We start from the raw sequence: 26,971 nt of genomic DNA on the forward strand, positions 1-26,971 counted from the left end.
GGTCCGCGCTAATGACCCTGGGGTCAACTGGCCTTCCAAATGACGGCACCCACACGGAAAACGTCCTTGCTACTCGGAAATATCTATCTTACAGTTATCAGCAAATGTGAGAATATGTCTGAAGGATATGATGACTGATTAAATTTTACATTACCTCGATTTCTTTTAATCAAGAAAAAATGACGATGAGGAGGATAAATGATTTAAAGTCAGGGACTTTGTCGTTTTGAAGTTATCAATCCGAACCGGAAATGCATCAGCACTTAGGTATTTTTTCAGTGTCCGACTTGTTTGTGGTGGTGACTATCCCTTTCAAGCGGCCAAATTCTGGACTTCAAGTGAGTGAGGGTGTTGTTCTTGTAACTTTGCACACTTCCTGAAGCCTTCCACTAACTATTTTTGCGCATTGTCCGCCGCTGAGTGCCCGATTTCGCGTGCGACACCAAGATAACCCCGTTGCCATGTCTGGGCTCTTGTCATGTTTTTCACGTTTTGGCCATCTGCCATTTTTCGTCAGGTGGAAAACAAAATTCACGATGAATCATACTTCTAGATCAATCGAGTTCGTCACGAAAGTGGGCAGGGGGTTTTAACTGGACAATGACTGGTTAGAGTTCACTTTAAAGTGGGCAGGGGAATTTTATTAGTGCGTGGAAAGGCATCGTCATCACACCTGACGTGGCGTGCGTGTGGAACCTGTCCTTTCGATTCTACCCGATTTTTCAGAATACGTGTCATGTTTTCCCAGTAAAGATTGTATTGATGGCGGGTCCTGCGGCGATGTGTTGCGGTCAGGTCCATCGATAACTGCACAGCGGGCTCACCAGTAGAGCCTGTTCCCGACACGGCATTTCCTTCCTTCCGGGCTTGTCTGGCCGCCTTGTCAGGGATACCTGTTCAGGGGCCGCTGCAAGGGAAATTATTAGTTTGATCATATCTTAAGCATTTTCTCTGAGTATCATATGTCTCTGCCACCGGAAATATATTATCATAAACAACAGACACATCAGACATATACATGCATTGACACTGAAGTCAAGCTAGGTGTGATTGTGACATGTCACTTAATTGTCAGGTCGTTGTTTTTTTTTTCCTTAAAGCTATAGGATAATGAATATTTTGTCTACAGTGGCATATGTTTACAGTGCCAGTCTTTATCATGTGGGGCTGTGTAAATGGAGTGGGGCATAAATCTAATTATTATTTTGTCTTCAGTGGCATATGGTTACATTGAGTATCTTTATATGTACAAATGGGGCGGTACGTAACACTTTACAATGAAGCTAAAAGGCATCAGCCAAAGACACACAGATGACAGTGATAAATTGTAGTTGTTTTAAGTAGTTACACTTCATTAATCTCACTTGACCATGACTCCTTTGTCCCGGGACCCCCTGTCCTCATCCGCCCTTGTTCAAGGTCTTTGTAACACAAGACTGAATGTACTTGTATCTGACATTGACTAGACCAACTAGAGTGGGAGGAGTTGTGGTCTTTAGACAGTTCATACTGCCACAGGTTGTGAAGGGGAGCCCTTCAGACATCCCTAATGGTTTGTTGTGTCTGAGGGATCCCTGATCGGTTCATTTCCTCTGGCAATTTCACGCCCTGACTGTCAAACTTTGTGCTGAAGGTCAAGTTGGTCCAGCCCCCAGCCCTGCCACTCTCCTCGTACAGTCCGTCTTGAGTTACCAGCAGGTGCAAAGTGGGAAGAGGTCCAAATCACCAGCTTTTCAAACTCAATCACTTCACAGTGCTCTGCAGTGTTATTGCTCTCGTGCACACCATATCAAAATACAATCACAGAGGTCTGCTGCCATCCCCCAAGGTTAGCACAGCTATTATTCTGGGTTGTTATGTTCTGGCAGTGAGATAGCGTGGCCGTTAAACGGCCTGGGGATATGTCAGTTCCTCTAGAGTTCTTGTTTGAAGACCAAGGTTACCCAGTGTCCAGCCATAGGCCAAGGTCCCCTGACTTCACTTATGGAAAGTATATCTAAGCTCGGGGATGAAATGTAGGTTGAGGCTGATTGTCTTGACTCACAGGAATGTGTCTCTTTGGCTTACTTACTTCAGGAACAGCCAATACCAGCTAAGTCTTCTTCATTGGGTACCTGCCTGTGGCACTGGCTGCAAATACACCTGATATATTATATTATCTTAGTTTCTTTTGTTCATTCAGACACAGACTTTAGAAAATCTTCTATTGGTATCTTGGTTGGCATTACAAAGTCAATACGATGGGTTGCACATTTTGTTCCTTGTATTCTTCTAAAACGAATGTATGGCATGATTGTGATGACTAATGATTAAGTCCCAATTACTAGTATTTTGAACAGTACTTGACATGAATGAAGCAGATAATCTATCAATCTTTTTCATATTACTAGGTTTAATTGACACCATGTGTGAGGCATGCAATCTAAAATCGGAAAGAAAGTGAGTACTATACTTTTTCTAAGGTCAGCTGTTGAGTTTACCTAGTTCTCCCAGTTGTGCTATATATAGGATCATGACTTCATGCCCATCTAATGAAATACAGGTGCACTTGGAGTTAGTAGTCAAGGTCGTACTGAATTAAGTACTCAGACAGGTATTTGTGCTTCATAGTCTACAGGAAAGTTCTGCTGCTTAGCTCTCTTTGTTTGGGCCTGAAAAAAGACAGTCTGTCAAACAAATGCCCTTGTGTGAAAGTCATGCTAAAGTCAGCATACTTCCTTGACCTTAGCCAGTAATCAACAAGTTACTTACACTTTTTAGTGTGTCCCTTTGTCACTTAGTACAAGTATTTGTTTCACTGTGGTCAACTGCTGTCAAATTGAGTGCTTGTTATATGTAACCAGTATCCATGTACATCTGACAAAATGACATGTACATCTGACATAATGGGGATGTAAGAATGGAAAAAAAGTTAAGACTGCAAGGTTGGAAAAAAGTAGATATTTCTAAGCAAACTGACAAAAATGCTGAATGATTGACATGGATAGATGGAACAATTGGCACAGCTTTGACCTGGAAATGAACATTACATCAGCATTTCTAAACCATCATTTTGGGAAACTTTCTCATTCATTGGTATTCATGAAAAGTGCCTCTAGTCTATGTGTACATATTGATACTATATACCTGTATAAGATCATATAACCTCCTTGGTAAGATGGATGTTTTGTTATATTATATAAGTTCTTTTAATGGTAGAACTGTGTGAAGCAAATATAATATACCGGCTGGTACCTTGAAAAATTGAAAGGCTTCTTGTTCCATTGTATGTATTCAAAACTGAGGAGGACTTGATCTTTTGGGATTGCATGGAAGGATTCCACTCAAGCTTGCCTGGCCTTCACTTTCACTCTCTGTTTGCAGAGGCCTTTTCTATGGCATTAGATAATCCTTTATGAAAGAACTCCAAATACCATTGTCCATGAATAGACTCAACCCAACTCTTTTAGAGTGGTTTCCCTCCAAATTAGGATTTGTTCAACAGGAGTTGGAAAAAAGCGTTTGGTTGATCAAGGTCGTAGCCCCATCCTATAAGGCTAGCCTTGGGTGTAATGGAGGAAGTGTAGTAAAGGAAACCAAGTACATACCCCCTTATGGGGCTTTTATGTCTTACACAGGATGTATTCTTCCTGTATGAATCAACTGGAAGGATGGTGTGCAACTACAAGGTCTGCTTTAAGTTTAAGTGACGATTGCAATAAAAAGGACACAGGAAATCATAGTGCTTACACTAGTTACGGTACATGTAAGTTGTGCAGACGGGACTGTTGAAGAAGGCCAAACTGATTTTTTCTTGAGAGTGCAACAAGTACCTAATTAGTCTAACGAGCTTGCACACTTGTTTAGAGGATGATTAAAGTAAAGTGAAGTGAGCATAAAAGTTACATTAAACTTGAGAGAAAGTGAAACAATCAGATGTCAAAAAGTCAATAGACAGAAAAGTCATCAAGATAATACACATGTTACAAAGAGTTGACAGAGATGGGTTGGGGTTTTGTGCGCGTGAGAAATTTGCGCGTGAAAAACTTGCGCGTGAAATATTTGCGCGTGAAAAAATAAATTTCAAGAAATGTGTTAGAAAATGTGCACTACTAAATTCTTAGTCAGAAAAATGTTACCCCATGATATGATTTTGCATCTGTTTCCTGAATTTTGGGTTTGAATTTTAGGTCCCTTGGGAATATCTAAGCTGACTCCCAAGGGATTTAAAACCTTTTGGGAGGTTTTAAGCTTAAAACTTAAATGAGATGACCCACAATGGAATTAAGTATCTTATTGTTGCATTCTACAGTTCAAAATGTTGTTCTTTCAATCTTCAAGTGATTTTTAAGTGATTTCCAAATGTTATGTTTTCACGCGCAAAAAAGTTTGAAATTTGCGCGTGAAAGAAACTGCATGAGAAAACATTAAATTAGGCTAATAGAATGGAGAAAAGCTTCAAATAGTTACATTTTACAATACAAAACCTTATATAAGTAAGTTGACTATGTATTTCTTAAAGATTTAAGTGATTTTCAAATGTTTAGGTTTCAAGCCCCAAAAAGTTTAACTATTCCCAAGGGACTTATTCCCAAGGGACTAAAAAATCAAAAGTTTTCAAACCATAAATTCAGGTGTCAGATGAAAAATTGTATGATGGGATCACATTTTCCTGTCTAAGAAAATTATACTGCACATTTTCTGACACATTTTAAAGAAATTTATTTTTTCACGCGCAAATTCTTCACGCGCAAATTTTCACGCGCAAATTTTTCACGCGCAGAAAACCCGTTCCCGACAGAGATAAACAATACTATATTAAGGATGCTGGATCACTGTTGTAACACCTAAAATCTTGGAACTTTTGCAGTAGTTTTATTTTCGTTGTCTCCGCTGCGAATTCATGACACAACGGATATGTGTTTTCACTGTACTGTATTATATTATATTACTACTGTATTACAGATTTGTTTCAACTGCAAATGCAAAACACTAAAAACTTCCTTTCTCCTCCTACTACAAAGTAAAATCACTGTGAAGCTAAATGAATATATAGACTATAGAGTACGTATAGTACTGTTATTTCCAGAAGCCTTAAAAGACTTTCCACCTTACATTTGTGGATGTCATGGAGTTGTAGATCTGAAAACCAAATAATGAAATTGATATGGCCTGACTTTTAGCCCAGAGTAAATGTTTTACCACTTGAGCATTACTTGTCAGCCTTGTCAGATCCTTTGTTGTGACAACAGGTCAGACGTCTGCCTTCCAGGTGAGAGAGCACACCTCAGACACAAACAAAAGCTCGGACATGTGCCGAGGCTTTAACTTTCTGCTGAGATGCACCTATCGGTGTCTTCGCTGTATTTGGTTAGCCTTGAAACTAGTCATGTTTAGCGGCTCCTCCCAGATCCATGGACAAGGTACATAAATCCCAAGTGCTGATGCATGTCTCCGACAGAGAGTGATTAGTGAAGGTGCTGTCAGGCCAGTGATGTAGGTGCCAGGGTCATCAATTATGTGTTGCTAAAGGGAGAAAGTAATGGGTCTGCTGCACTTTCTGATTAGGACCATGTCCTGTATACTGTGACTACATCATGTACCTCCATAATTCTTGGCCTTCACCCAGAACATGGGTCTGGCTTCTCTGTTGCATGTTAAACACTTCTGGGAGCCAGTATTGACAGGCCTAATCCAGTCATCCTGATTGAAGTCCTGTGATTCTGGATGCATGCTATTCCAGTAGGATACATCAATGTCATTGTCAATGAAGTAGGATTTTTATCCATGGTCAATACTGACTGATTGAGGTTATATGGATCAATACATTGGCATCTAGACTTACTTTTAAGTCAGGGTCTACATTTACTATGAGTATGATGGAGGAACTTACCTTCACCTCATGTGACACATGGATCAGTCTGGACAGAAGTTTCAATGTTTTTTGGGGGGAAGTGGGGTCATGTCAGTTTTTGTAGTGCACCATAACATTGCGGTGCAGAAACCATTTCAGATGAGGATGTGTTTGTGATGGGACGACCATGGTCAGTATTTTGGGGCCAGACTAGGATGCCATCTTTTCCATTGATGAAACTGTTTTGAAAGTCATCTTTCCAAATTTGCATGAATGGGAGATGCATTGAAAGATATTACCAGAGGTTAAAAAGACAGCCAAGCTGCTGAACACCCACTTCATTTGAAAATGAACTCCTGTGGACTTTCTATTTACAGACTTTCTATTTGAAATAAAAGTTCTATTCCTGGGTCTTGAACGTAAGCAGAAATTGTATGTCAATAGCTGAGCAATTGAAGGCAGTAGATGATCAGAGGAAATTGCCGGGTAATGAAAGTGTCCTGCTTTCCTGTTGAGACGGATGTACAGACAAATGAGTGTCAAGTCACTCTGGAATCTTGTAGGGAAAACTAAAAATTCGTCATGTCATACTCGTAGAGCCTTCACAATGTATCTTCATATAATAAAACAAGTCATATGTGTTATTGGAGAAAGTTATTTTGAAACAGAACCGGAGAAAGTTGTTTTGGGACTCACATTGTGGAGCACTGATATGTGGATTATAAAGAAAATGGTAATCTTTTGGGAACTACATGTACACAAACGTAGTCCATGAACTTGAATTTTCTGGCTACAATGAAAAGATGCCACTTTATAAGCATGCTTTATCAGTCTGTCCCTTACCTTTAACTTTAGATTATACCAGTACTTTTATGGGATAAGGATTTTTAAGTCCTTAGAAAGATAATAATTGTACTAATCTAAATCTGTGCCATAGATATCCTTGCAGGTAATGTGTGTAATATTTATATCTGTATACAAATGTATGTAAACTGCATGTGAGATATATAGTATCATGGGAAGATTTATTAAATCATCTCTCAGCGGTTTCAGTAGTTTGATTGTTGACCTTTTAATTACATGACGTCAAGTCAAATTGCCTCGAGAAAACAGGACAGGGTCGCTGCTTATTTGCTCTGCAACATCATCATCAACAACAAATAGTTTAATTAGTTCTTTTGTCCCACTGTGTGTGGTATATGCCAGTTACCAACTTGTGTGTGGTCCCTTCTGGAGTCACTTTCTAAATAGTCTGGTGTCAGCGTTTGGTGCCGAATGTATACCATGTAACTCTTCCTGCCAGGGTATCGGCCAACCACAAATATGAGAAGGTGGTAGAGGTTGACAGACTTCCACAAACAGAGGTAACATTCAGCTCTGTGTGGTCCCACCACCGGCCTACACTACTCAGCACTGTGCTTTCATGGTTACTTGAGCAATCATCCATTTGAGCAGGTGAAGTCAGAACAATATTAGTCCCTGCAAAGATGCCCATTGTTTGGAGGCAATGACTAATTGGACGACAATGTGTCTTTCCTTTGTCCAACGATTGATTGACATTCGGTTGGGAAAAGTACTACAAAGTAGACTCTAAGTGTTATTTAAATTCGCACATGTACAATGTACAGATTTGACAGAAAGAAGTGTGTATTTAAATGGTTTTTGAATGTACAGTAAGTGTTATTTGATAGCATTAGATCTATGGAGTTTTGAAACAGGTAAGATACATTGTACATGTAACTTGTAATTGCTGCATTTCCTATCTGCCTTGTAGTTTTCAGTCATTAAGTTGGTATTATAAGCATTGCTGGCAGTCTTTTCATCAGAAAGCTGCTTCTTCCAGTCAAGAATGATTCACAAGAATTGCATGAGTTTTCCCTTGTAGAGTCTACTACCATAAAAGATGAGGCCCCACAACAGGGTTTTCTTACCTTATCTTTTAGTACTCAGCTCCTGTTATTGAATTGCAATTTGATTTTCTATTTACTTTTGCTTTGGTAAATGACAAAATACTTGCATTTTAGTACAATAGATTTCTGGGAGTATATCAAGTTGTATTAGTGTCATTTTATTAGGTCAATCACTAGAAAATGTTTGTCAGATTACTATCAGTATCATAATTCATATGTCTGCATATATGTCAATCTAAGTTATAACAGTTTTATCAAAATTGGAGTCATCATGGATTGGTAGGTTTGCATAGAAGTTATTACTATAATTCATCATGTTCATTAAAAGTAAATCTTGAGGGAAATTAACCTCTATATTACATACAGACTGTCAGTATCAATAGGAACAAGTTCCCGGTAACCCTAGAAATGAAAGTTCCGCTGATGAAAACAGTTGGTTTGTATGTGTCTTGAGTCTGGTCATGTTGATACAGTCCTACACCAACTAGAGAACGCATCTGGCAAGTTGGTGACCTTTTTCAATGTCCAGACATCTAGCACCCTATAGGGGTGTTGTGTAAAGTGTCCCAATTAGGTGAGAACAGCTGCCCATTCTGTGGTGATGCATGCATGCTGGGCACTTGTATGGCCTGGCCCTTGGCAACAGGAGCTATCTTTAGGGGGTGGGGCTGTACTTGTGGGTCAGGGTGGGTGTGGCAGTCTTCCCTTTTCCAAGTCACATTTCACTAGAGAGCCGTTAGAAGAAAAATCCTGTACTGTTTTGAAGGGTTTGGGCTTTGTTAAAAGACATCTGTCCGTGTGATGGCAGATTAGCAGAAAACTTTGTCATAAAACCCATCCAAAGTTGATTCTACCTGGGATAAAGATGACTGTTATAGCCAAATATGAATAGACGCATGTTTTCATTGTATGCATTGTATTTTATTTCCAAATAATCATACATATGTATTTTCCCAGTATGCATTGAATGCTCCTGGTAAAAGATTGTAAGCCTTACAAAGGGTTCTTATGCATTGTTTTCAATTGTGCTGTATTGATAAACTTTAAGTTTCAAATTTAGGTGAAATAGAAAGGGCTACATTGTTGCTACAGGAATGAGTCCCAGTCTGTTATATCAGGGATCCAATGGGCAAGCTAGCTCTGAAAAAGCAGAAATAAAGAAAAGATTAGACCTATTGTACATAAGGTATTTCCCATTAACAATTTGTTTGCTCACATCTGATATAGGAGTTGCCCAGACATGACCTAAAGCCAGGTCAGGCAAGGAGAGATATGAGTTGTCCTTTGTACCACATGTGGGGTTAGTCAATCCCTTTTGTGGACCATGCAGCTGCATGCCACAAATCCACTGTTATGACTGGAAGACCCGGTCTGTCCTCTGACCCTCCGTCGTGCACGTGCAACGAAAAGTTCAACCTGGAAAGCGACACACCAGCGGTCCAAATATTTAGGTTATGCTAGGGTATTGTTTCATACAGGTAGGTACAAAGAGGATCAAGTTCCCCCTGCGTTAAAGGGCTAACAGAAGAGACAATACAGGTATGTTGTAAAAAATGTGTCTGTACAACCCCTTTCACCCCGCACTTAGGGAAAGGCAAGCTCACAATCAGAAAGGGCCCCATCATCAATTTTCCTCGATGGTGGTTCTGACTTCAAGATGGCAACAGATCGCTTGGCAGTTGTTGTGTCTCCCATAGCCATGAAAACAAACTTTACCCACTCTCCAGTGACAGGGACTGGCTGTGTTGAAAGACAAGATGTTTTAAGCCACTGGTTTAAGTTGAGACTGGAGCATTTCAAACTGGCTTTATGACTCGTCACTATGTACCCGAGAAAATCCTAAGTGGCAGGACATTGTGGCTCATGACTAGGACAAGTCATGAGATGATGCATGATGAATCACAGGTACACGTGTAGCCTGTCTGGCAATGCTGGTGAAGTGAGGTGCCTCTTGGAGCTCTGTCTTTGGTGCATGTAGGCAGGCTTTTAACCTGGCGTTAACCCCTTTGTGAACCAGACTGATGCTGTAATGCCTGAGTAAGACTGGCTGTAGGGGTGATGCTGGTGCATTCAGCCCTGTGACTGAGACAAGTGGGAGGGGCTCTGTGTGGCATGTCTGGGTCCCTTAAGGGTGCACACCTGGCTCAAAAAGAGGGGTATCAAGTACCCCATGTGTACACAGAGGAGCATTATAGCAGGGTTATTCCCGGGAGAAAGGACTGGTAGCTCTGTTATGGAGTCTGTATCCAAGCCGGGTCTATATGATTATAGTCTAGGGCAGGGTGCACTGCTAGGGCAGAATGTCATGACCCAAGGTGTTTTGCTTTTGTCTCTGGCATATCTTCTATTGTCCTGCAATATTTCTGCATTATTGCCTGAAGCGGTGATGTAAAAAGTATATGTAATACACTAAGTTGAACAGACTGGAATGGATTGTGAGGGGAGATTGTACAAAACCAGTTACAGCTAGGGATAGCGACGTTCAGAAAGCCTTGAATTTGAATGCTATAATGCATTGCCTGCCTCTGTGGCCTATAGTTGATATTTGCGTGAAATGTCAGGAAAAAGAAGCATGGGCCAGAAAAAGAAATACTTTAAAAAGAAGAAAAGAAAATGACACGACAACTTCAGAGTTTTCTTAGCGGCATAAGTTCTGGAAAGCCCCACTAATGTGTGGTGAATTATGTTACAGGATCAGTTGGCAGGCACATGTACATCGATCTGTGGCCAAGTTAGCTTAGCGGGATCCCAAGAAAAATAGCAAGGCTGTCGGAGTACATTTTTAGCATTTGCTTGTGGCATGTCTTTAGTTTGCATTTCCTTTTTATCCCTAGGATACATACTTGAAAAGTTCATCCAGTTTCGATTTCAGTAGTACTAGTACTAGCACAATGGACTTTGGCAGCATGGCATGATATTATCATTGTATATAGATGGGGAGGGGAAATATATCTGGGAGGAGGTCCATTGAATGTCTATACCATGGCATCTTTTGTGCATGGGAATAGTCAGCTTTCTTCATATTGGAACTCAACCACTAAGGTCCTCGAGACAAGGGGATTACTGATCTAACAAACTCAGCTAATTTGTGTACACAGCTGACCAGAGCTCAGACTTCCTTGGTCTTTGTATGTTTTTTACTTATGTTGAATAAAAATTTGGAGAAAAAAAAGAAACAGAGGTATAAATCATAATACGTGTTTTGTCATGTCTGAGAAGATAAATTTGTGCTAACGATAGTTCGTTAAGGGTTTTGAAGTTGATTTGGAAAGGGACACAGGAGAGCATTTGTGGAACTGTAATTGATTACACTGCCAAAGGCTTGAACAATATGCTGCATTATTAAAACCTACTAGACCAAGAAATCCCCCAGAAATTGGAGACTGTGAAAATATGATTTGTGCCCAGAGATCATGTTGACATGTTGAATGCTACCATTATGGTCTACAGAGCTGTTGGGAGCTGGTAGCATTTGTTATCATCTTCAGTTTTCTTGATTTTCAAAGAGATTAATTTATTCCCTTGAACTACTACACGTAAGTCAAGCAAGTCTTGCCAAAGAAGTATTGGTGTGATTTTCCCATTTGCAAATGTCAATGGTTGTTGTTGGTTTGAAGTCGTTGAATAAACGGATTGCCCCAAAAGACATTTGATACCATCATTCCCATGCAAGGCCAGTAATTGGATACAGTGGCTACTAGTAGTCTTATCTCTGAGATCAAGACAAATTTGTTCTTCACTGAAGAGATATCCAATGACTGGAGAGCAACATTGTTCATCAGTCTCAAGTAGCAGTGACTGGGCACACAGGAGCTCTGTCATTCAGTCAGAATGCAGTATAGGACAGTGACTATTTTAACTGCAAGCAAGATTACAGGTTTTGCTTTTGTTATCAAGTACTTGGACAGTATACTCAGGTGGCTGGGTTTGGCTTTGTCATGTTTTTCGCCTTCAGGACATGAAATATTTTTTTCAAAAATGGATACCTTAGCCTATTATCGTACAGTGGGCAAGTTAGAACATGTATGCTTCCTCAGGTGGAAAAGGTTCTCTCCGTTTAGATCACAATCTAAATTGGGCATGTTCTCTCTAAAGGGAAACTTTTTTTATGGAAGGAGTTTGTTTCCCTGTCATCATTCCCATAGTGATCATATAACCTTGGACTGTTAATAATATCAGGTGTATTTGCAGCCAGTGCCACAGGCAGGTACCCAATGTGTAGGGTAATGAGGCTGTTTAACGTGTTCGAGGCACCTCCTCGAGCACGGGACCCCCGTTTTACGTCCCTCCCGGAAGACGATTTCGTGGAAAGCTTCGTGAGGCTACAGCAATCCGGACGTCCTTGGTTGGTCTCCCATCCAAGCACTGTCCGGACCGCGCGTTGCTTAACTTCCGAGATCGAGGGATCGGGTGTATCCAACGCGCCACGCGGCCGTAGCTATTCCTGTTTTGACTAACATGAAATACTGCTGGTTTCCTTTGAAACACTTCTCCTCAAAGAAAAGGTCTCAGATGGGATTAAAGGCACACTACTAATCCGAATCAAAGAGGCTGTCTTAAGAGGCTGTCTTAAGGGGAACTGAGATTATCATTCTAAGATAATATGTTTGTACTCACTAGATTTAGCTAAAGATAGACTATACAATGGTGCATACTAAATGTAGCTTTGAGGAACACTATACTGATTAGCAGAATTAAGTTTCTGCCATGAGACAAATTTTCGAAGTCTTCTTTTTGGTTTCATGCCAAGTCACTATACAAATGTTAGACTTATTAGCATTATGCCTGGCCTTGTTATATACATGTACATGTACAAGTGGTGGTATCAGATTGTGCCTGTAGGCAAAGTCTGGATCCCATAGATTTAGACAGTTGCCATAACAGGTAGTCCAGCGTGCAAAAAGGTAGTATTGAAACACTTGTCTGACATTTGCATGGTCTGTTGCCGAAATGCGAAGAAGCATGTTTGGGGTACAGATGTTAGAAACCCCATTTCTTGTTCCAGTGAGCTCAAGTGTTAGCCACCTGACTGATGCTGCTTTAGAAACCAGTTCTTGGGTAACTGGGATAGAGCAAACTTCTCCTGCACCAACCATAACAAGACATAGGCTGCCCTGTTGCCCGGAGCATGACAAATCCCCCCTGAAAGTGTGTTTATTTTCTGACCTCTCCAAACAGGAGGAGGAGAGGAAGACAAAGACTCTCAAAAGGAGAATCGGTGTAAGACCAGAACAGGGCTGGTGCTGTTTGAATGTGCGCCGTCTGTCTCTTTTTTTTCTGCCTCCTTCTTTTGATGTGGCCATTCGCCCCCCTCGAAATGCCAAACCTTTGACAAGTTTATCTCAGTGCTTGATCTGAAGCTGAGTCTTAGATGTCCAGGGATCATTTGGTACTGGACAACACAGTAGTAACTAAAAAGGATACCTGGCTTCTTACTCCATTAAAGCTAGTCTGTAGTATTACACCTTCATACTAGGGTAGACCGTTTCTCAGGGCCAAAACACATGTAAGTAAGCAAAGAGAGACCACACCCCCATCCCATAAGCTCCTGTGTTAATCTACCTGCCCCACCCACTGTACCCTTTGTATAGGTCCGCAAGAAGCCTATGCCTTCATTATATAAGGAGAATGCTAAAAACCTTTACATATGATATGTGTATGGTCATACTTTACTCTCTGTTACACATGCATGAACAAACATTTGTACAATAGATCCTTTCTAGTGTACTAAAATTTTTCCTCAATATTTCTTTGATAACATGTTTCCTTTTCATTCACAGCCTTCTAGTACACCACTTGAGCATTGTGCCTTCTATTTGACTGAGCAAACACATGCAGGATGAAATCCTACTTAGAAACGTTTACTTTCCATTGTTCGCATTGCTAGGATACCAGTAATCCTCATCAGGATCATGTTTTTTTTACATTTAGCACAGTTGATCCATGACTGAGTAACATTTATTGTGTGCCTGTTTTGTTGTTCAAAATTCAATATTGTCAATGAACTGTAAAAAGCATGAAGCTTAGGGCCAATTTAGACACAGCTTTTCTAGATATCTGGACTGTAGATATCTGCCAGGCGACAGCTTTTTTCTGTGTCTAAACAGGAATTTTATGGTCTTAATGAGGGTTTTTTTAGATGTCGGGAAAATTTCAGCCGACCACTCTGAAGCATTCGCCCGACAACTCAGCGGGAGTCCCCGACCGCTCCAGCCGGACGTCTAAACAGAATGTGTCGCGTAGTAGACATCTGGAGGTCGGGGTTCACGCTAGTTTGCATATTTGGCGGGCGATAAAGCGGGAAAACTTCTTAGCATCAAGGACCATTTGTTCCCAAACGGACGACAGACTTCTTTCGTGATGCCAGATCGTTCGGTGGATCGGCCCTCCCCCCTCCGCCACGACAAGGGCAGTGAGTAGGAACGCAGCGTTGATTCTGACCGGTCGCTGTCGTCTTCCCCGGTACCTCAAACGCCTCTTACGCTCAACCCTTGCTTGCTGCCTCATGTTAAGCCACACGCGAGTCAGATAAAGAAAGAATACCATATTCATCATGACGAAAAACACAGGCGGTTCTCCCGCCATTTTGAAACGCGCGCAAAAGGTTAAATAGGGTCACGAGTGCAATCAGCGCGCTGCGTGAGTCCTGCGGTACTTCCTGTCGGTGTGTATAAATGCGTCCAGATATCTAAGGCTCAGATGTCGGCGGATTTTTAGATATCTGAAAAAACTCTGTATAAATTGGGCCTAAGATAGGAAAAGTTATTCATTGCTTACACATTTCAGTTTCTATTACAACCTTCTAAGGCATAAGTACGCCTTGGGGAACTCATCAACAGCAATGCAATATTCTACAGGCTTACTGTTTAAAGCATAGTACATCCATGATAGATCAAGAATTTTCTTTTTCTTCTTCATATCCAGAAATCAGGAATTCTACTGCAGTACATTTGTATGTTACATGTACATACTACTAGTCTGTCTGCGATACTAACTTGCAGTCCATTTTTTCGCTTTCAGAAATGAGTAAAGGACTTATCCCAGTTTATTGCTTGACATCTGCTTCTGTAGTTGTCGTGATTTGAAGACCATCGAGGTCTGTGTAGAGAACCTCGCTGTAAAAAAGAAAGGGCTTGCTGTTATCTAATCCCCGCTAACAGTTACGATTACAAAAATCATGGGATTGAGGTGACCGAGATTGCTGGTAAAGCTTGGCACCAGTTTACAAACGTGTACACCTTGTTTACAGCCACGTGCGGGCACCTTTTCATAGCGAATGGCCAATTAGGAGATGGGAAAATCCTTATTAGATCCTATTAAAATCCATCATTGTGCCACAGGCTTCGAGCGGTGGCTCCTTCAAGTTACAGTCTTTCACTGGGAGCTCTGCAATTTGTGAATATGTTGATGAGCAGCTGGTCCCTTTGAAGAAACGATGTCGGGGTGACTCCAGCGATTACAATACTGAAAACAGTCAGTGCAGAAAAACTCCCAGTCACCGCCACGCCCCCCCACAAAGACCAACTCATGGTCTGTTATCAATGGAACAAAGGTACAGGGTTGAGCCATTGTGTTAAGTTGGAATCAATTTTCCAGGTGTAAAAACAAACCTAAAAGTAGAACTGTCAAAATGTTACATGGCAGTCTAAAGTTTGCCCGGTTCCAGTTTCCCTTATACTAAGTTATACCAGTCAAGTTTCTTCCCCTTCCTGTGGTGAAAAAAAATGGCTATGGCTATTTAGATGGAGCAGTTAAAATGCTAGACAGTAATTTTCTGACTATATCTTGAGCCAAACAATTTAAAGCCTGTTCAAAGAAGCATTTTGGAAATGTAAAAGATATAAAGCTTGGCAAGAAGGAAGCTTGAAATAGAGCCCTACACCTCAGGTTTCTCAAATACACCATGAAAAAGTCACCTGTTAATGTTATGTCAATTCTTCCACGGATGTGGTGAATCTCAATAGATATTTGGACAAATTTTGGCTAATATAATCAAATTGAAAATGCTCTGCCCATCTCAATATATTTTTCTTTCCTATATCAACCAAGAACCCAACACACTTATCGAGAAGAGTGGGGGTGACTTGGTGTGCTTGGCTAAAAATGCGTGCTTTGGCGAGGCCGCCGTGCAGTTGCACGAACAGCCCAAGATTATACCCGAGGTCCCTTCAGGGATGTGGGTCACATTCCATTCATTTTTTTTAATCAACCAAAGGCTTTTCATTTTGTACTATATTGCACATTTTCTATTGCAGATGAAAGATAGCATCTGTTTTCACCCACCATAATAGTATTCTACTGGGAGAGTTAGGGCTATTGTTCGTTTTAAGCCTGATGTTATACTTAAGTCCTTTGAATTGTTTGCAAGCCCCTAGAAGTTTTTGTCAGCCTTGTCTTTAGATGTTGCTGTTTAGGGAAAACAGAGGAATTTACATGCAACATGAAAAAAAATGTCATCATCATCATCTTTTTATTCAGCCTATTTGTAAAGGATAAGTCGGATCTTCAAAAAAGGGAAAAATCAGTATGTGTATATCAAATGAAAGGAAGATGAAAGTCTATGTACATGTATATGTATGTAGTAACGTTATGACATAAGTAGTTATGTTTTTCTAGAGCCTTTGTTATGTTTAACATCTAGTTAGATCTACAATGTAGAAAGAAGAAAAGGCATCTTCCTTATCCTCTTTCTCTAAAACCATTTCTTAGTTAGTTTGTGATGCAGTTGTATGCCTGAAAAGGAAAATGATACTACATTATGAAATGTTTATGGAAAGCATTTTTTCCATAGATGCTCACACAATCATTTCAAATCATTACAGCATTTGAATCAATATAAGATAAGGCTCTTCATAGCCAAACTACATAGCTGAAAGACAATACTTAATAGCTCATTCTGTACCCTTTGTCATAGACTTAACATTGCAAAGGAGACCTTCTTGTATAATGGTTTTAAGTGAAAAGTAGCAGGTAAGCACTGACCACATTTTTTCCTGTGGTCTTGCATTTTGTCCTATGTTTTCATTCGTCAGGTGTTCATACCTGTTGGATTGCGTCATCCCATCTCTATTTGTCCAGTCTTGGAGGAAAGTGAATGGCACACACTCACCCACTACCTGCGGAGAGGCAGACATTCCTTCCTGACAGGTTAGATTGTCCCTGTTTAAACATTTCTACATTTTTGGCATCCCTGGTATGTCCCTTCTGCTCTTCAGCAAGAATTGTGTAACCCGAGCTGGCGAAAGCTGACATAATCTTTTTAGTCCAAAAGTTAGTGAACGCCACAGGTAAACAAAAGTGTGTGGGACTCCACTCAAGGTGTTGAGAAGTCATATCAAGAAATGTCATTATATTCCTCACAACAGTAAAAACTGCCCACTCAGGGGACTGATATTGATAAGATCCTATCTTTGTGAACAGGTGGTCTTCTTAATGCTTGTGTCAATGGGAAAAATTATCTAAGGGACCACCAAAAAGTGGTCACATTGGCCGAGGCGGTCCTTATGCGTTATTTATAGGTGGTGACTTGTAAAGGTTTGACTGTACTTTCAGTAACTTTCTTTGGTTGCATAGCTTGGATTTGCAAAGGGAAACGTGTAGGGACTGAACTAGGAGACAGGAATTGGGGCAGGTGTCTGGCATATGCACATGCTACTTGGAATAACAAAGGACAATACTTAGATATGACAATTAGTTGTAACAGATGGCACAATTAAATCCTCTGGTGACTTAAGGGCTATGTTCATACATGATGAAAAGTATTTTCCTCTCTGTATATTGAAGAAGAAATTGGCCAAGCTTGTAATTGGCGATTAGCATCTGGACGGTGCCAAGGCAAAACTGTAGCAGGGCTGACTTCAGGCCAGTGTATAGAAAATTTTAGTTCGTCTGAAGTTGTAATTGGAGGCTCAGTACAAGTTGAATGCAGAGAGTTAAGTAAGCTGATCTCAACTTTGAATGATATAAAAACTAAAACTCTTTCCTCATAAGTAAATGAATGAAATTATGATATCGTCTGTAAAGACATGTTTCCTTTTTGTTACTGTTTTCAAAGAAAATTTTAGTATCTTTACTGTAAAGCCAATCTTGACATATTGGTTAATCCAGGTAACACTTGACATTGGAGTCTCCCGGTAATTAATTCACTAGGTCAAACTTGACTTCCTGTCAGAAGGAACAAAAGGTTAAAAGTTGACAACCACTGAAGCATTAAGAAGCATATGAAAGTGTTCCGATCTGCATTCATTAACACAAAGCCCTTTGTGCCATACTCTTAGAGGAGTTATGTCTTGGGTGGAAGTTCAGGTGAAAAGCTTTCCAAGTAACCAAAGAGGAAGTGAAAAGTTGTATGGGACTTTCCATGCCTAACTTTGAAAGCCCAAAGCAGGAAAGTCCCCACCCTTTTCTTGGAAAGCCCTTGCTTTACACCTGTAGTTCTTGACGGGTTTGTGTGGGAGTTGTCCGAAAGGGCAATGTCGACTACGCCCCTTTGCCACTGTTTCCCGGGGCAAAGTTTATGTTAGTCCTGTACACATAAAGCAAGCCCAATCCCAAAATTGCAGAGTCACATTTTCAATTCCGCAACCCATTGGAAGGGCGGCCATATAATAGGTGTGGTGCAGCACATATGTTGGTCCTCACACGCAAGGCCATGGAAACCACACCTACAAGTATCACCACACTGGGTGTGACCTCATCCATACAGTCCAGCAACAGAACTCAAAATATTGATTGAGGGTAGCAACAGCACGGCTGGTCAGCGCTTATACTTATCCCATGAGGTAATAGGTAATTAACAAATCACCTGTCCTGTATACAATGGTGACGGTGTCATGTTGCAATGTTAGTTGATTGTATCACTTTTTGTAATCCCTGTTGTTTGGGAAAGTTTGGCTGAGTCACCCTTCTATTAATAACCTCAGTAGTGCTTAGGTTTGTTTGTGTGTCAAGTCCCATCTAGACCTTGCTGCAAGATAAAAACAAATGGCAGGTGCAGGGTTTAATGTGTAGAAGCCCCATAGCAAGATCATATCAGACTGTGCTATCCTTCTTTGTGCTCTGTCCTAAACTGTTCATTCAGAAGTTAAATGTTACGTGACCTATTGTGATTGACATGTGCTGACATGTACCATCTTACACAGTGGTTGCATCATGCAATGACACAAGACCCCTAGGTGTGCGTCAGAGCTTGTATACAAATTTTGGTATCCGCAAGCACAATGCCACGCTTAGATCGGTAACATGTAAGGTCAAATCTTGTCACAGTTGCAACACCCACCTGTTAAAAAAACCTGGTGGGAACTTGTGCAAACTTTTGTTTCTCCTGGTCCCACCTGGCACGAGATTCGTGGGTGTGGTTTACTGAGGTGTCAGCAGTTTGGCAGGTGCTGAATGGAAAGTGCTCCCAGGTACAGCCCTGTACACCTGACTCACACGTTGGCTGCTGTTCAAATCCGTACCTGCCCGGGACTTTGCTCCCTGTTGCGCAATGCAATTACAATGTTCAATATGACAACAGTTTGAATTTATTTTTCAAAGAGAAAATGCTTTGGAATGCAAGAGGGAAACATGAGCTATAACTTCCCTCTTTAATCGGAAAGATCAGATTTCAAAATATACCATGCATGAGAGCAATAGCAACTTGTGCTACACGTATCTACTGGATATTGCTTCATGCATGTGTCTCATGTCTATTTTGATCATAAGTACATGTATAGATGACAAATTCACTTAGAGCTAGATCTATATAATTCAAATGCTGGAAATAACTTACACAAGGCCACACATTGTCAATTGGATTTCTTTATTTCCCTATCCAAGCAGAAAGTTGTCAAACAAATCTGTCAAATACAAAAAGAAAAGATTAGTACAAATACATTATGTGACTGTCAAGATGTCCTGTTTATCTCCTGTGGCTTGGAAGATAACATTGACTTAAGACCTTGTTGCTTTGACATAACCATGACAGTGGATTATCAATTCAGAAACACATGTACCTCTTACTGTGTACACAAACATACATGCTGATGTTGCAAAATCAAGCAGTAAAATTTGTCTTTGCCTACGGTATTGTAAGTTTGTATATGGGATAATTCATCAGGAAAACATATAGATTTTCTGACCTGTGAGACTTTGTATCTCAAGGACATATGTTGCACACATGTTCATACTTGAATATTCTTTGTTAGTGGCGTATTTGCAGTTCATTTGAGTCGCTGTAATTGGTGGTTTCATTAATCTCATTAGCATACAGGTGACTGTGACACGCTCCTTTTGTGTACGTGTCAGGATGACAGTTTGTGTAAGACAGGTCACACGCCAGGTACTGAATATCTCTGTTCTGAAATGACAGCTTACCTGCCCTGAAGCTATCCCGTGTGTCTTCATTAGAAGAGGTCAGAAAACAGGCGCCACACGATGACTAATTATCATATGGCAGGTCACCCAGTACCTCCCAACTCTTGAACCATAGTGAACGCCCATGTTGTGCCTGAACTGTGAATCCTGTTGGCTTCTTCCTATTCTGCTCACTTGTATCTCCTGTCTTAGATGTTCCAAGAAGGCTTGTGATTCTTAAGGTTTAGAGAAATTTAGCACTGTTTGAAGACAAGATGCCTCTCTTTCAAGTTTTACTGTATAGTAAAACTTTGGTTCCAGTGTCTTTAACAAGTGTAACAGTGTAAATAAAACATGTCCTTTGGGAAGTTACAAATGATAACAATCAAATGTTTTCAGAAACAAGGATAAGAAACACCTGTCCTTAGACTGGCTACATTAGCCACACCCATTCCATTGTCATCACCTTTACCTTTACCTGTAATTGGGCTTGTTCCAAGTTACCGGCAGGATGACTTCTTGTTTTCGATCATGGCGATAATCATTTATTTTGAATGTTCAAAAGAGTGTTCGAAGGTTCATAACGCTGTTGGGCAAATCTAACAGTCAAAATCGATTATGGGTTTTTGTAAAGCTCCTCACCAACTCAATGTGATCTGCTGATACTTATGAAATTTTCGGTAATCAGATGAACATTTGCAAGGCAGGGAAACATTGTCCCAAAAATGCAATGTCAACTGAAGTCAGAGCACAACAACCTATAGGGTATCAGATTGCATGTACCAAGGCAGTCTGCACTGGAAAGGTCAATAAGTGTGAACGTCATGAACTTACAATTGTGTCATCACTTCAAAATGCCTTAAATCCTTGTGTATCTACAAATAAGCAGGTTAGCACCAATAACAAGTTACGCAACAAGGTGTCTAGTGCACACCAATAACAACTTACACAACTTGAAAAGTATATTGCATATTCTTAGAACCTAGAGGTCATAGGTTTACCTCTTAACTTTGCTGAAGGTCAGGTTCATGTGAATGACTATTTCTTTCATTTCTTCATTTTGAAGTTCGACTCAATTATCAATGTCGGTATAGAATCTTTGCCAGAATGACAAGTGGCACTTAAACATGGCTTAGGTGCGTCAGTATCTGCATTTAAAGGTGAACTGCGTCATGACCTGCATGTGAATGGGAAGGGGGTGGGAGGATTCGTGCCAAAAATGTAATGTTTCCAAGCCCGAGCTTGCACTGGAGTGTACTTCTGATCGGTTTGACATTTGAGACTGACCTTTGATAGGAAGAGTGCACATTGCCCTGGATAAGACATGTCGTCTGACACATATAGTCTGTCATCTTTTACGTAAGAAGAGGTCGTAAAAGAGAACTCCTGAAAGGTAACCTGTTATATATGGTAACCTGTTATATATGGAAGTGGAACCACTAAGAACTCGGTGCCATTATTAGATTTATCATTTTATGTAATGTTACGTCAATTGGATTGATGTAATGTGACGTAATGGAAGAGCTGTTGATCTTATGTAAAATGAATTTTTTTGCCTCAGAATAGCCTACCAGTTGTATCAAAGTAAAAACATTTCACATTGAAATATGAGATAGAGACACGATTTTTAGCCAAGCTTTTTATTGTTTCTTTAACCAGGAATGCATAGAGATATCTCTTCATTACCTTAATTGCTAGGTGAGGACTTCCTTGTGTTTTGATCTTTCTTTCACTTTACCTACGAAACAGGAAATATCAGTGCTTTCTATGTGTGTATATATATCCTGATACTACATCATGAAAGCAGTATGACTGAGTTTATTGACTACCAAACAAACCCAGTATCACAGTGTAAACAGTGGGAGTTTCGTGCCACACCCCCTTGTACGTTCACCGCACCACCTACATGTACGTTGGACGCTCGCCAGTGTTTACTCTGTCTGCCGAGATCTTATTGGTGGTATCACACCTCACACCACTGACACTTACAACACAGAGGAAGTCCAGTCACAGGAAACAGCCTACATGTCTGTAGGATACCCCTACTAGGGGGTTTACAGACTATAGAATAGAACATGTGTACTAAAAACAATTTACATAACATCCATATACATTGATTGAATAACAGTTTACAAAGCCTTTCTGAGACTGGCGATTTTTTAGCCTTTAACTTCTACTGTAAACTGGCAGAATAGTGTTTGATTTTTCCAAATTTCAGTTGGCAGCTTGACTTGCCTGTAATGGAAACACCCAGAAAGGTAACTAACAGTACCTCATAGCATGTTCAAATAGACACGCCCCCTTTTCTCAATTGACCGGACTCTGGTTTCCCCTTCCTGTGGCCCACTTGATCAATATTCAAATCCCTGGCCTGTGATTGGTTGCCTTTGTTGTATTGCTTGTGTTACCTGTGAGTTTCTGAGAAGAGGAAGTTGAATGGGAAGTTCTGACCACACCTTTCTGTGGAACTGTATAATCAGGCTGCTATCATTTCTGTCATGCTATTGACACTAAAAGAAAGATAGGGGCAAATTGATGACTTCCTTTGCTTTCATTGTGGACAAAAACTTCTTACCTGCACATGAGGGAATCTAATTATCTGCATTGTATTACAATAAAGGTGTCCATTGTCAGAATTGAAAACAACATCATTAAGTCATAAAACGCCATTAAAGCTATGTAAGCTAATAAATCTGTAGCTTGATAACTGACTTCTGAAATAAGAACTGAGTAGTCATAGAAAGTAATAAAAAAACAAAGCTGTTTGTCTGCTAACATGTACCTTTTATCCAAACAGAACAAAATGGAATTTATATGCAATATCTTACATATAATCTGTATAATGCACTGTGGATTACGACAGAATAGGCACTTGTTTACTTTCCATTCTTGATATTATTCATGATAAAGTAGATCTTAATAAAATCATTATCCATCAAGTGCATCGCTCAGTGCAAAACAAGTTTAAAAAGGAAATCGCAGACAGTATTTGTCATTATCTCCAGGAGACCTTGACTATCAATTTGATAAATCACCAGTCATAAAAGTTTCCCCTCTCTTAAGAGACGACTTATCACTGCACTGTCGCCGCAATATGATTTGTCAGCCAGTCTTATTTACGCTCATGGTTCCATGCAGAGTAAATGAAAATCAATTTTGGGTTGGGTTTCTCGGAAGGGTAGGATGGTTGAGTGTAGTTCATTGCACTCAACCTGTAAACAAACCCAGAATGTGTTTTTACATGTACATTTGTATGACAAGCTGCTGTTGTTAATCAATACATTCACACTGGTCATTTATTGTTTTTATCTATGATTGCATCATGGTTGTTTATTCTATTTTGCTTCAAGCTGCAAATTGATTGTTCTTCATAAAATCAAGAGAGGAAGAGCAAGATGTATTGTATGAGATATTATAACCTGGTTTGTCAATGAAGGTTGGAAATCCAGGTAATAACTTAAATAAGATATCGAAGTTACTCAAGCAACTGGTAAACAAAGCTTATCCAGTGGACTCTTAACAAAGCTTATCCTTGAGTAACTTTTCTATTGTGTTTAAATTAGTTCGTGTCCTCATGTCACCTTCCTTTCAACCTACATTTTACACCAGCCAGATTATGTAAATTTGTAGTTAACTGATAAAGAATCAGAGTAGTTATCCCTGTATACTGTACTACGATGTACAGTATTTTGTAGACAGAAAAATTATTCCAGCTCTTCTATCATTGTCATATTTGATATTCTGTTGTGGTGAAACTGTATTCAGCACACTCTGCTCCAACATGTGTGATCAAATCAAATCATGGGTCATTAACCTAGAGAACATTTCTATCTTGACTTCAATTTTTGTTTAAATGAAACAAAATAATTTTATTTCAAGACGCATAACTGCAGGCTCTTTGTTTTATGTTTCTTGATTAAACACTGTCCACTAGAATAAGTGAATTTAAGTGAAATACAGAACTCTTTTTGAGGCTATCAGCTGTGCTTAAATTTCTACTACGCAGGTTGTTTGGCTCCTGGCCAGGTTTGAAGAAAGCCAATCACCCCCCTCCTTCTGACAAACGCAACTGGAGAGCCTTCCTGCGCAGGCTTAGGCTGCTTTCAAGGACTCTACAATTCAATGACCCCAAAGAGTGTTGGCTTCAGCTGCAGCAGAACTTAAACACAAAGACAGAATGAAGGATAAGTTAGCATTAGCTAGGATGTTGCCCTTTTACATAGATAAGAGGTCAGTTACCTTGTAGGACACCTGTTATGTAAAAGACAGTGTACACATAGCCCGCAGCTCAGAAATGTCAGGTACACAATGTAGTTTTCCTCTGTGGCAATATATATATACTGACACAATTAAATTTTGCTAGTTTCAAAGCTCTCAGCGTCAGGTTATATAAATCATACCAAGCCCCTTCACTCTCAATGACAGGAAAGTGATATCTTTTGACAAGGCCAAACTGGGCGTATGGCAAATGTACATGAAGGTCTATGTTTACAGTTTACTTACACCCAGAATAACTCTAGCACCGTCTAATGCTATATACGTAAGGGTGTCATATGTACATGTATGCATGAATACTGTATCTGTGATGATGTTCACCTCGGATGTATGCTCTTTGTTGTAAACTAAACTGCGCACTTCCACCTGCGCCTACATGTTTCACTGTAGTTGAATGACATTACATTTGCCAGTTTCACCCAATGCCAAGAACAAGGCCATCTGTCAAACTATCCCTGGCAAGAAAAACAAATTCTCGATCTATCAAAAGAAACTGCTCTGGTCTGTACGGCTATAGAAGGACAAACAATTTAGAAAATCTGTGTCGCAGATAATGTCCAATTACTTAGATAGAGCAAGTTCGTCAGAGCTTATAATTTTGTTGACACGGTATGACAGGCGAGTGTAATGGATGACAAATTGCTTGTTGAATGGCAAAAGGTCAGTTCAAACGTCATTAGTAGTTGTGTCCTACGAGGTGATCACAGCGGGGAACATGTTTTACTTCACGTTAGCCTTGACTGGATCATTCTAATATGTTGTTGCTGGCAGTGCGCAGCATGTAGGATGTGCATTTGAACCTATTTCCGCAACGCAGAGTTATAAACATCACAGGGGACCCGCCCCCCAAAAGGGGTGTGTTACCTTTACTCCACATACAAGTCAGTAGTGAATAGTTTGAATATGTCTAGTAAACTTTGTGTCTCCATGTGTATTTTTACCTTTGGATGCTTTCTTTTGTTGGTGATTGCTTAATAGGGATGTTGAGAACATAATTGACACTCATAATTAAGGTGTAGAATTTTTTTATTGTTTCATATTTTTCCTCAGCACTTGTCCTCTACAACCAGAATATGTTGTGTTTGATGAATTTTACAAGCTAGAAGAACTATATAGTATAGCAGTTACCGTTAAGACTCTTTGGGTATACATAACAGTTTTAATAGATAACTTCCATATATATTTCCTTGGAAATTCCCAGTAACCTGTACAACGATAATCAGGACTGAAGACACAATAACAAGTCAACTTTGGTAGCAGTGTTACCGTGTCACATGTACCTTGCTTCCTGTTTTTGACTTGAGTAAAGAAATAAATCCACTGTCAACAATTCCATAATGTCAACAGAAGTTTCCCATCTGTCACAATGTAATGTCTGAGATGATACAATCTCCCTGTGTAAAAGTGAGCTGTTTACCCCAGTGAATCACTGTGGTTTAACTGTTTCCTTGGCCATGTTTTTCAGGGTCCATATAAGGACTGTGTGTCAGTAGTGACCAGACGAACAGCGGTTTGAGAAACAGTCCACTTGTTGTCCACGTCTATGCAGGTTCCTGCGTGGTTCCCCTCAAGCTCTTCTTGGAAGCCCGGCGACACGCCCCAATAGGAGACCCCCTTTCAGGACACACCCCCAGTCATGAAAGGTATTGCGTATGCGCTTTTCCATATAAGGCCATGTTTTGCCTCGTGACCCAGGCCGATGGAGTGTGTACGTGTGTTGGGAGGACAATTATTCTGTGACGCAGTTGGGTTTAACGGGGCTGTGTTTACGTTGTCTTCCCTACTGAGAAACCGGTAAACAACTGGGTTTGGCTGAAAAACAAAGCATCGGCTTGGCCTAGGGGGAAAATATAGAACAGTCAAGTGACCTGTGAGGAGATAGAGGTTTGGCATTTTGCCGGTGAGAAAGTGGTGGGATACTGTATCTAGGGCAAATCTAATGTGTGTGTGTTGCGCAACAAGGGAATGATACAATGAAGTATTGACCTGTTTTTACAGCTTATGATACAGAATGAACAACAAACATGTGTGATCAGGTCAAGCATGTTTTTGTCAGGCTATACATTTTGTCAGAGTGAAATGTTTTCGAACATATCCTGAACATGTAAACAGGGAGCCGGTGAAAGGTCAACGCTCTTTAGTACTTTTTGTGGGAGGGAGGTGTCAAGGATACATTTGTTTGGGAAAAGCTTTAGGTTGACCCTCAATGCCCTGCCCTGGAATGTTTTGTTGTTCTTTCTAATTCTTCAATATAACAGAAAATTTTACTTTAAAATCCAAGTTTTGCCATTTTTTCTCAGCTCTTAGTCTTACAAGTGAAAAGAATGAAAGACCAAGTTCTGGCAAATCATGTGATTTAAGTCGAATTTCTCTTACCCACAGAATATTGTTGGAAAATATTGACCAAGTTAAACAGACAAGTGATGGCAGTTGAAAGGCTGAGATAGACAATATTATTCACATTGTTTGCATAATTTTTTGCATTAGTGTGTTTTTGTTTATGCTAGGGTGCCTGTACCAGTGTGTGTTTTGTCTATACATGACAATTGTTTTCCAAGTTGTTTATGGAAAGACTTATTTTCAATCAACCTTGTGTAATAAATGATGCCTTAAATAA

The 26,971-nt window shown here is 40.1% G+C and overlaps 1 long non-coding RNA gene across 1 annotated transcript; it reads left to right on the forward strand.

Annotated features, from left to right (window-relative positions):
• Positions 1 to 207: 207 nt before the first annotated feature.
• Positions 208 to 26,971, forward strand: LOC136428215 (uncharacterized). The gene is made up of 2 exons (XR_010754595.1): positions 208 to 338; positions 25,820 to 26,971. It is a non-coding gene; the product is annotated as an uncharacterized lncRNA (long non-coding RNA).

This window comes from Branchiostoma lanceolatum, chromosome 2 (assembly GCF_035083965.1).
Source record: "Branchiostoma lanceolatum isolate klBraLanc5 chromosome 2, klBraLanc5.hap2, whole genome shotgun sequence".
Taxonomy (NCBI): Eukaryota; Metazoa; Chordata; class Leptocardii; order Amphioxiformes; family Branchiostomatidae; genus Branchiostoma; species Branchiostoma lanceolatum.